General features: G+C 43.0%; 1 annotated feature.

Moving 5' to 3' along the window:
* Positions 7,472-10,884: an enhancer, noted in NCBI's record as "VISTA enhancer mm1003". NCBI's record gives its function as "enhancer in: hindbrain (rhombencephalon)[7/7] | branchial arch[7/7] | trigeminal V (ganglion, cranial)[4/7]" and the evidence as "EXISTENCE:transgenic organism evidence [ECO:0001131][PMID:17130149]".

The following is an 11,284-nucleotide window of genomic DNA, read 5'->3' on the forward strand; positions in this document are numbered from 1 at the left end:
AATGAGTGTAGGCATGAGAGCCAAACCTTAATCTCCATTAGCTGAGAAGTGCTGCGGGAGACCAGGCTGAAAAGAAAAATAAGAGACAAAGATCAGCAAATCAGAGGAGGCTTCGGATGTGGGGACCACACACACACACAGACCGCATCCTCCGTGTACCAACTCCAGAACTATATGACCTTCCAGATGAATTACAAAACAGTGGGGAGCAGAGGTAATGACTCTACATCCACTGGTGAAGCTGCTGTGAGATTATAGTGAGTGCACACAGGTAGAGCTGAGGGCAGGGTCTAGCACTCTGTGTTGATAATGGTATGTCAAATACCTGTTTGTTGCTTTAAGCCTCTGGGGCTATTCAGGAATATGTGTTGCACAGAATAACTAAATTCAATGTAGAACTTCTAGCCAATCTTGGAACTGGTAGAAATCTTATAAAGCAAGCAATCCAAAATCTCACTCATTTTCTTTTCTTGTGGGTATCAGACCTGTGGACCACATTTCAGTGCCCTGGGCAGCGGCTCCCTCCGATTTTTCTGGGGTGTTTGTTTGTCTGCTTGCTTGCTCATTTATCTACTGCTATAACAAACTCCATATAGAAACTCAGTTGCTATTTTGTTTCTATGAAAACATAGGATCCTCGGGAGATGTTGGATCACAGGGACTCCTCTCTCTGCCTGGGATTAGTGTTCATAAAGGGCCTTGGTGGCATCTGCTAACCTCTCTATTATAAGAACGTAGTTTACAAGATCAGAGTTTCTATTCCTGCACAAATGTCATGACCAAGGAGCAAGTTGGGGAAGAAAGGGTTTATTCAGCTTATACTTCCACATTGCTGTTCATCACCAAAGGAAGTCATGACTGGAACTCAAGCAGGTCAGGAAGCAGGAGCTGATGCAGAGCCCATGGAGGGATATTACTTATTGGCTTGCTTCCCCTGGGTTACTCAGCTTGCTTTCTTATAGAACCCAAGACTACCACCCACAAAGGGCCTTCCCTCCTTCATCAATAATTGAGAAAATGCCTTACAGCTGGATCTTGTGGAGGCATTTCCTCAACTGAAGCTCCTTTCTCTGTGTTAACTCCAGCCTGTGTCAAGTTGACACACAAAACCAGCCAGTACACTTACCAAACACAAGTCTCTCTCTCTCTCTCCCTCTCTCTCTCTCTCTCTCTCTCTGTGTGTGTGTGTGTGTGTGTGTGTTTGTGTGTGCGGGCACGCACGAGCGTGTGTAGATCTATCACTTATTGTCTCTACCTCTGTCTCTATCTCTAATTCTCTGTTTCTGTCTTTCTCTCTCATATCTCTCAGTATTTTCTCATTCTCTCTGTTTCTCTTTGACTCTTTTTTTCTCTCTCTCTTTTTTTTTTTTTTTTTTTGGTTTTTCAAGACAGGGTTTCTCTGTACAGTCCTGGCTGTCCTGGAACTCACTTTGTAGACCAGGTTGCTCTCGAACTCAGAAATCCGCCTGCCTCTGCCTCCCAAGTGCTGGGATTAAAGGCGTGTGCCACCAAGCCCGGCTTGACTCTCTTTCTAACTCTCTGTGTATATCTATCTCTTATTGTCTCTACCTCTGTCTTTTTCTCAATCTCTAATTCTCTCTCTGTTTGTCTTTCTCTGACTTCTCTCAGTTCTCTCTCATTCTCTCTCTCTGTTCTCTCATTCTCATCTCTCGTTTTCTCTCTCAGTCTCTCTCTCTTTTTCTGTCTCTGTCTCTCATTCTCTCTCAAGCTCAGCCTCTCTCTCTCTCTCTCTCTCTCTCTCTCTCTCTCTCTGTGTGTGTGTGTGTGTGTGTGTAGAGGCTGGGCACGGATCTGAAGGAGTTAGGGGAGTGGTGGGGGTGAGAGTGACCAAAGTCCACCATCGGTGAGTATGAAATTCTGGAAGAGTTAACAAAAATCTTATATTAAACTAAAAAGCTCTACCACTAAACCATATTCCTACTACAAACACCAAATATTCTGATGTCTTTTTCTGGCACTTCCAAGGCCCCAGGATTGTGAGGACTAACCTGGTATTTATAACTCTGGCTAAACTGGTGTGTGTGTGTGTGTGTGTATGTGTGTGTGTGTGTCACATGGGCCGAGGTATGGATGTGGAGGTCAGAGGGCAACTTAAGGAGTCCGTCCTTCCCCTGCACAACATGGGTTCCAGGGTTTGAACACAGATTATCAGGCTTGGCGGCAAGCGCCTTGACCCACTGAGCCAACCCCTCAGCCTACAGTTTATTTCAGGAGGCAGCCTTTCCCTTTTCTTTGGCAGCAATTCACAGCAGCCCCTGGCTCACCCGATGACAGAAAGGTTTCCTCTGAGTCTTGTTATCTCTACCTGTCTTGGACCGCCACTGGCAACTTCAGGAGGGCAGGAAACACGTCTATCTCTCTCAAGCTTATTACAAAAAAAGGCAGGCAAACAGCAAATGCTTGCCAAAGACTAAAAGGGCACATAAATCAATTAGCCATTGCCATAAATGTGAATTCTTTTATGTGATTCATCATTAACAGTTCAGAATTGCCAGACTCCCAGCTGAACAACTGCCCTAAATCTCCTGAGCCCCGGAGCTGTGCCTCTCTGCAGGGCTGGCCTCCTTTCTCTTCTGGGGCTGATCGCCTCTCTCCTGGGTTGTCTGTTCTTTCCTCTCTTGTCTCCCTTTCCTCTTTCCATCTAAAGCATAGACAGACAGACATGCAGACACACGCACACACACATGTGCACTTGCATGCACACACTTACACATGTATGCCTGTACACACCTGCACAGACATGTATACACACAGACACACACAGAAAGAGAGAGAGAGAGAGAGAGAGAGAGAGAGAGAGAGAAGGGGAGTGGGATGGGGGAAGGGGAGGCAGAGGGGAGACTTAAACTTACACACACCAGAGGAATTGCCTGGGAATTACCTGAGGATTCTGATTTAGGTTATTTTTGTTGCCACATAAGACTTGTTGGCCAAGTTGCGGTGAAATTTAGCAATGTGGGGAGAGCAGAAAAAAATTCTGAAGTCAGGGATAAGCAGTGTCCTGGTAAAGCCAGAGGCCACTCTCCCAGCTGACAGTTTGCTGAAGGTGGCAGACATTTCTTAAAATGGATCTTGGAAGAGACAATGGGTGTCCCAGAGTCAGCCTTCTTGCTGTTAGATGGGATAAAGTGGGGGTGCGGGGGTAGCTCCTCATTTTCCCAGTCATGGTGCATTTCCTCTGCCGTGATAAGTGACCTCTTTTTATTTCCTTGCAAACTAGATTATAACCCCTCTAAAATGAAACACCTCGCTTCTAATACTTTCATGGACCTGGGTGGACAGCTGTTGTATTTGCCTGCCCAAGCTCCATCGCTCCTTATTCTGATAACAGCCCGCCAGCGTCATGGTAGAAGACCGCTCACTCCATGCTGGCCTCTAGGGCAGCCTCGGGACTCAAGCTGTGTCAGACATCCTCACCCCAGAAAGAGTCACACCCTCAAAAGAGTGTCAATAAAATGAAAATCATATAGACAGGCTTTGACTCCCACTTCAGTGACCTGCAGCGCGGCTGTGCAGACCCCATAGCTGCTCACACACCTGTACTAAGGCTGGGTATGTATGTGATCTTCTCTACACTGAGAGCTAGTCCTTGGCTTTTCTTTCTCTTTTCTCTTTCCTTCTAAAGCCTCCCAATACAGTTTCTCTTGTTTTTAAACAAATGCCTAGCAGACACGGTGGAAGGGGAGATGGACCTGAGATGTCACAAGATGAAATTCTGTGACCTTGTTTGGTCATCATTTGCTCTTTTTGGGGATCTGTGATGCCGACCAAAAGCACATGGGCTCTAAGGCACAGTCCCAGCTTGGCATGACTGGGAAGTGGCAGAGCCTTGAAGCCAGCGATTCTCAACCTCTGGGTCTCCACCATCAGAAAACACATATTTCCCATGGTCTTAGGAACTAAGACACTGTTCAGTAGCAAAATTATAGTTACAACGTAGCAATAGAAATAATTTTATGGTTGAGGTCGCCACAGCATGAGGAACTAACTATATTAAAGGGTTGCAGCGTCAGGAAGGTCGAGAACCACTGCTTCAAGTGGTTACAGGCGACGTGTATGTGCATTTGATTGGGAAAAAAAGTGTAGCTATCATTAATAATTTGATTAACAAATACGTCTTCAAAATGAAACGCTCAAGCCCATGAATTAATCTCTGATGAGTTTACCATCTAATTTGTCTTTAATATATTTTTATTAACTCTTTGGGAATTTCATGTGTGTATACAATGCATTTTGATCATACCCACCCTCCCACTCTTGCCCCTAATTATTCCCAGATTCCTCTCACCCCTCAAATTCTTATCCTTTTTTTATTGAATATTTTTTTTTCATACAACACATTTTGGTCATGTTTTCTCCTTCCTCCTCACCCAGTGTTATGTTCATTCTCTCCTCTCTCTCTCTCTCTCTAAAACAAAACAAAAACAACACACACACACACACCACAAAAAATGGAAATCAAAATGAACAAGCAAACTATATCTGATAAGACAAAAAATGCCCAAGCAAAGCAAAATGAGACGCAAAGTCTAACAAAATACCACTGATGTCCCTTTGTGTTGGCCACTGCTGGGCATGGAGCCTTCCCTGAAATGTCATTAATACCCAGTGGGAATCCACTGGAGAAAATCAATCTTTCTTTGGCCAGGAGTTATCAATTGCAGACAGTGTCGTGATTAGGGGTTGGAGCCTTTGTTCACTTCCTATTCTCATACTGGGACACCTCTGGCTTGAACCTGCACAGGTCCTACACATGCTGTCATAGTCTGTGTGAGATCGTACGTGATCGACACTCTTTCCTTGGAGTCCTCTATCCCATCTGGTTCTTACCATTTTCCCACCTCCTCCATAGCTTCTTGGGTCTTCAGGGGAGGGATTTGAAGACTTAGGACCGAATGCACCAAAGTCTCTCACTCTCTGCACATTGTCAAGTTGTGGGTCTCTGTGTTAGTTCCCATCCACTGATGGAGAGCTGAGAGGGAACTCTGTGATCTATGAGAGTGGCAGGAAGCCATTAGGAGTCAGTTAATGGTCCTTTAGCAGACCAATAGTCGTAAGTTTGCCCTAGGCTGATGACCTATCTAATCTTAGGTTCTTAGTTTTACTTTAGTAGCAAACAGCATTGATCTGGCATCTGTGATCTCTTAGAATTAGTATAAGAGCTATGCAGGACCCTCTGGTTTCCAGAGACCCCACTGAGAAGTCAGGTGTTATCCTAATACCTTTGCCTTTGTAAGTTGTTCGTTCTTTTCCCTTGCAGCTTTTGATATTCTTTATTTGTGCTGTTCAGTTAGTGGCTTCTATCATTGCATGTTGTGGGGAGTTTCTTGTCTGATCCTGTAGATCTGCTGTTCTCTATGGTCTTGTACCTTTATTGACACCTTCTTTATGTTGGAGAAATTTTCTTCTATGATGTTTGTTAAAAATATTTTCTGTGCCTTCAATATGTTTTTCTTTTCCTGTCTATATCCCTATTGTTTGTAGATCTGGTATTTTCATAGTGTCCTCAATTTTCTGGATGTTTTGTGCCTGGATTTTTTTTTAAAGAAATTAAACATTTTATTTGACTGAGGTATCCATTTCTTCTACCTCGTCTTTAACACCTGAAATTCTCTGTTCTATGTCCTGTGCTCTGTTAGTGAGGTTTTCCTCTAAGGTTTGTATTTGACAGCCTTCATTGCTAGTTTTTGTGTGCTTATGGTGTGTGTGTGTGTGTATACACACACACACACACACACACACACACACACATATATATGTATATATATATATATATATATATACACACACACACACACACACATATACACACATACATATATACATATATACAATAGATGGACTGTCAGTCATGGAATCCTGGAGCATGGTGGACATACTCTTAAAGAAAACTGACTCTGTCTTGCAGAAGCTAGCAGCTCTCACTAGCTCCTCAGCTAGAGGTGGGAGCTCATGAGTTGAATTCTACTCTGTACTGGACGGGTGACTGGTTGCTGGAAGGTTGCCTCCACAAAGGCAGCCATTTTTCTTCCCATTCACTGGTGTATCTTTATAACTCCTAGTTATATATGACTAGTTACAGTGTATAACTAGTTCCTTAGTGTACTATAACTCCTTCCTGGCATAGAGTAACAATAACTATCCCACTGATGAATGAATAAGCTAATGTTACAAAAGAGGTGGTTTCTTAGTGGACTTAGTAATTATTTATCTCCCACATTTGCTATCTAGATAATTTAATCTTTACTGGAAAAAATATATATATAAAGATCTTCCTATAAAGCTATGCTTTTAAAAAGCCTTTCTCTTACTCTTGGTTGAAAAACTGTGTTGTATACTAATTCTAGATAAAGTGGTATTTGCTTTTCTTATAAAATCCTCACAGCAGCAGATTTGGAACAATTCTCTCACTGCTCAATACCAAGTAATCAGCCCTGAAATCATCCATACCCTTGCAGCACTACCCAGACTCAGTACAGTATGGCTATACATACTTATGTGCATCTGTGCATGTGATATGTGTGTATATATATATATATATATATATATATATATATATATATATATGTGTGTGTGTGTGTGTGTGTGTGTGTGTGTATAGACATATATACATAACCATATATATAACACATACAGATGCATAGATATAGATACAGATAGTTACACACACACACATATATATATACACATATATGTGTGTGTATAACAGCAAAACAGATATATGTAAAAATAATAATTAGAGGGGAAAGGCCATCAATTTAAGAGTGGGTGAGGGGGAGGCATGAAAGGAGTGGTGGAAAGAAAGGAGAGGGGCAAAGTATTGTAATTATATTTTAATTAAAATAAACATGAATGATTATGGGGAAAAGAAAAAGCTTTTGGAAAACTGGAGATAGGACATAGAGCGCTTGCTGACCATGTGTAAAACCCTGGGTTTGATCCCCAGCAGTGGGGTGAGGGAGGATTTTCAGCCCATACACCATACCCCTTGTCATTTACGTCTGCAGGATCTTTGTATAGGGCAGGCAAAGTGTGTTCCCCAAATTTACCATATGATTTGCTCTGGCCAATGGAATGCAAGAAGATGCTTGCTTGTGCCTCTGGTTTAAAGTGTCCCATTAGAGCAAGTCCCAGTCAGCCATTCACCCCAGAATGAGATAGATGAAGGCAACTTGAACATATTCATTGAGCAAGATGAAATCTCACTGCCTATATTCACATCCTCCCTGGAGGTAGGGAGGGGGGGGGGGGGAGAGAGAAAGAAAGATTCAGAAGGGAGAAAGAAAGAGACAGACAGACAGAGAAGAGACAGATGGGAGACAGAGAAAAATGAGAGACAGAGAGAGGGAGATAGACAGACAGACAGAGACAGAGATGGAGAGAGGGAGACAAAAAGAGACAGAGAGGGGGAGACACACACACGCACACACACAGAGAGAGAGAGAGAGAGAGACTATTTGCAGCCACAAGCAACTGAGAGTCAATGCCATTTGCCACCTAGAATTAGAATACTGAAAAAATTGACTAATAGCATTTCAAAGTGCATCATAATGGTTGCCCTCCTAGCTGGAACTGAAAATAGAAGAAACTTCTACCTTCCACTAAGCCAACCTCAGAGGGCATTTTGTGGCCCTTAAATTTTTTTCCTTGAAGGTAAGTACTCTTAAAAACCCCAAAGTGGGTCTTATTTCCTAAAGGAAGTATCATTTAAAATGCTGTTTTTAGGAAGACAAAGTGGCCACGCCCTGAAAATGCACAGGAGAAGAAGTGAGTCCTGTCTGAGCTGCACCACCTCCTCCTGGGTGAGCCACCGCAGTCTGGTAACCGGAATTTTCCAGTAGTAGCCTGGGCATGAGGAAGGGCAGTGTTCTGATCTTAGCGCTAGATTTTCCATTCTTTAGTACCAGAATAGAAAGAGGGTAGAAGTATTCTATTGATGAGTGGAAATGAGAACTTAAAAAGATATTTTTAAAACACTCCATGCAAATAAATAGAATAGTCTTTAAATCCATGGGAAGGAAAAAGAAAAAGCCGTAAGCCCCAGATCAAACCTAGTCGAAATGGTAAACTTTGGTAGGCCAGGGAGGCCATTCTGCAGACCAGCATATGGACACCTTGCTTTGATTAATAATAATGATGATAATAATAATAAACAACTAAGTGCTGAAGAGCACCGTTTTTTGGTTATATGAATAAGCCCTATGAAATCATAGTGAGCAGGACGCTTGTTGAGAGTTAACTGTGTCTAACTCGATTGCTCGAGTGCTATCCAGCCTTCAGCTTGCTCTCGGCAGCGTTAGCCTTGTCCACTGGTCTGAGAGCTGCTTCTGTAAGCAAGCGAGCGAGCAGAGCCAAGCTTCGCTCTCCCGTTGTGTCCAACAGTCTGTGGGCAGGAGCGGAGCCAGAGAAATGATTGCCCTCTTCAAGGCAAACTCCCGGGGAGGGGAATTCCTTTTGAGTTCTTTTTTTAAATTTCTTTTTCTTTTTCTTTTTTTTAACTCCTCTTTAAGAAAGATGATCTGTCTCAGTACCGTGTCTGGTGTTTTCCTGATCACTCTCCACAGCCGGCCTCTGCAGGCCGGCAATCTACTACAGCAATCTGCTTTGTTCCGCCCGGGAGTCCTGTCGTCTCTCAAGGCAGGGAGAATCACCAATGGCATCTCACTTCAACAAATTAGCCACAGTGTTTACACTGCAGGTCCTGGGGCTGGGCTCTCTGGTGTTTCCAGAAATTCCCAGGATTCTAATGTTTTTCCAAGTGGGAGGGTTTTGATGCTATGCATTTGATTTCTCTGGCTTAGCAAACATGAATCCTTATGATCCTGCTGAGTGCTTAAACCCGGAGTCACAGAAACACACACCACACTACACACCATACACACACCACACACACACACATACATACAAACATACCACAACACATCAAACCATACACACACACACACCATACCACACACACACATACACTCACACCACAGTACACCACATACACACTCCCACACACAGAAAAAGAAAGAGACACACAGAGAGAGGATCATAAAGAAAGCGTGGTACAGGGAAGAACGTTTCTAAAAGTTAGGGTGAGATTGGGTCCTAACCCTGCTTCAGGTAGGCTGGCTCTCACTTCCAGCTTGAAGTCTGCGGCGACGCGCAGGCTGGATGTCCCTCGCTCTTCCCTCGGCTTTAACATTCTCTACCTTTGGACCTCTAACTGGTAGCCAAATAGAAATGAATCTTCTTAAGGCAAGGCAGTAGGAAGTACTAGCACCCCAACAGAAGAATCTCATGAAACTCACGTTTCCTCAAGGATCCACCAACCCCCTGCCTCAGATTCCACACAAGGGAGTGGAGGATACAGCTATACAGAGGGTGCCACTGCTAGGTTTTATTAGTTGGTAGCGATCTTCTCATAGATCGAGCCCTATGTAGCTTGTAGTCTTAGCAGTTAGTTCCTATTTTAGGGCCAAGGGCAAGGCAATAAATAATTAAAAAAAAAAAATCACAGGAGTGAATACCGCCCCAAAGTTCCTTTTAAGGCCACAACAGTCAATGTATAGGAGCAGCGAGCAGATTAATTTTTCAAAAGCCGATCTGCTCAGTGTCTAATTACATCTGTCACTTTCACTGACCCCACTCCAGGCCTGATAGGGTCTCTCTCTCTCTCCCTCTCCCTCTCCTTCTCTGAAGTCACATAGCCGAGTTTTCGGATCAATTTCAAGCCGATCTGTGTATTTTCTGTGTGACATGTCTCTTTCACGTGACAGTTCAAGATTACCCAGAGAAACACTCAAACCCCTCTAGACCACAGCCCTGCAGAGCAGAGACCACACAGGCCCTTTCTTTTCTCTTCTCCCTGGGGTCTTCTGTTGAATTCCCAGCCATCTCTCAAGGCCATACTCCAGGCGTTCCTCCTCCAGGAAGACTTTCTCAATCCCTTTCCGATCAGACCTAATCCCTCCATGCCTTCTACTCCCCAAGGGCTTTGTACCTTTATTATTTTAGCACTTACTTAACCAGGGTCTGTCTTACATTACAGTTGTTTCGTGCGCACGTCTCTCCTGTGGCATTCTGAGTTTCCAGCGGGTAGAAACATGGTTTATTTTCTTTTCTGCTGTGTGCAGCATTCTGCAAGATGATTTGCACACAGTGGGAACTTAAGAGTGTCCCATGAATTGTGGGGGCAATCTCACTTGTTCCTCTGTTTTCCCATGTTAGCAAGAGGCTTTTTTCCCCCCAATGGAATAAAACACTTGACATTGTTGGATTCCCTATAAATGCATTAAACATGGCAAAAAATAGTAAGGAAGAAACCAATTAGTCCTGTCGTTTGTTCAATGCACTGTTAAAATATATTCAGGGCATTTCATCAATGTCAAGAATGAAATTTGCCAGAGGATTCCTTTGGAAGTAAATGCGCCTTTCATTCGCCCAGTGAATTCATTCATAACAGGTCTGTGCATGCTTTAATTTGAAAGGAATGCATACTTTTAATGAAACACTCAGAGTATTTAATTAATCATCTACAAAAAGCCATAAAAGACATGAAAAGCCATCTTTTCACGTATGTGACCGCTTCCCAGTATAATAAACTTCTCTAACTTCAAGGCTGAGCTACTGTAATTCCTGTTACAATATTTTGTATTTGTCCATTTTACCATCCCCAGGCCTTTCTGCCTCTTGTTTGTTTGTGTGTGTGTGTGTGTGTGTGTGTGTGTGGTGTTGTGTGTGGTGTGTGTGTGGTGTGTGTGTGTCTGTCTGTCTCGTTTGATCAATGAAACCAAATTAAAGACTACTCAAATGATTTTGATCTGACCCTTTCTGCTCTTCTCTGCTTCCCCTGTACTTGATGGCATCTCTCACATGTACTTCCTTTTAAAAATATTTGTTTAAGTGTTTGTGTGTGTGTGTGTGAGAGAGAGAGAGATCACACACCTGAGTGTGTTGTGTACCACATGTGTGTAGATTCCCATGTAGGCCAGATGATGGTATTGAATACCCTGGAACTAGAATTATAGGTGATTTTGAGTACTCATTGACTGAGAACTGTACTGACTGAGAGCACAGTACCTAGGTTTCCTACAAGAGCAGTGAGTCCTCTTGAACACTAATCCATCTTTCTCTCTCAACCCCATATACACACGTCTTAAACCTCATATATGTATACAAAACTGTGGTGTCTTGCTTTTTTTGTTTGTTTGTTTGTTTGTTTGGGTTTTTTTTGTTCTTTTCACACTGTTGTTTGTTTGTTGTTTATTCTGGATTT

Source organism: Mus musculus, chromosome 10 (assembly GCF_000001635.26).
Source record: "Mus musculus strain C57BL/6J chromosome 10, GRCm38.p6 C57BL/6J".
NCBI classification, from domain to species: Eukaryota; Metazoa; Chordata; class Mammalia; order Rodentia; family Muridae; genus Mus; species Mus musculus.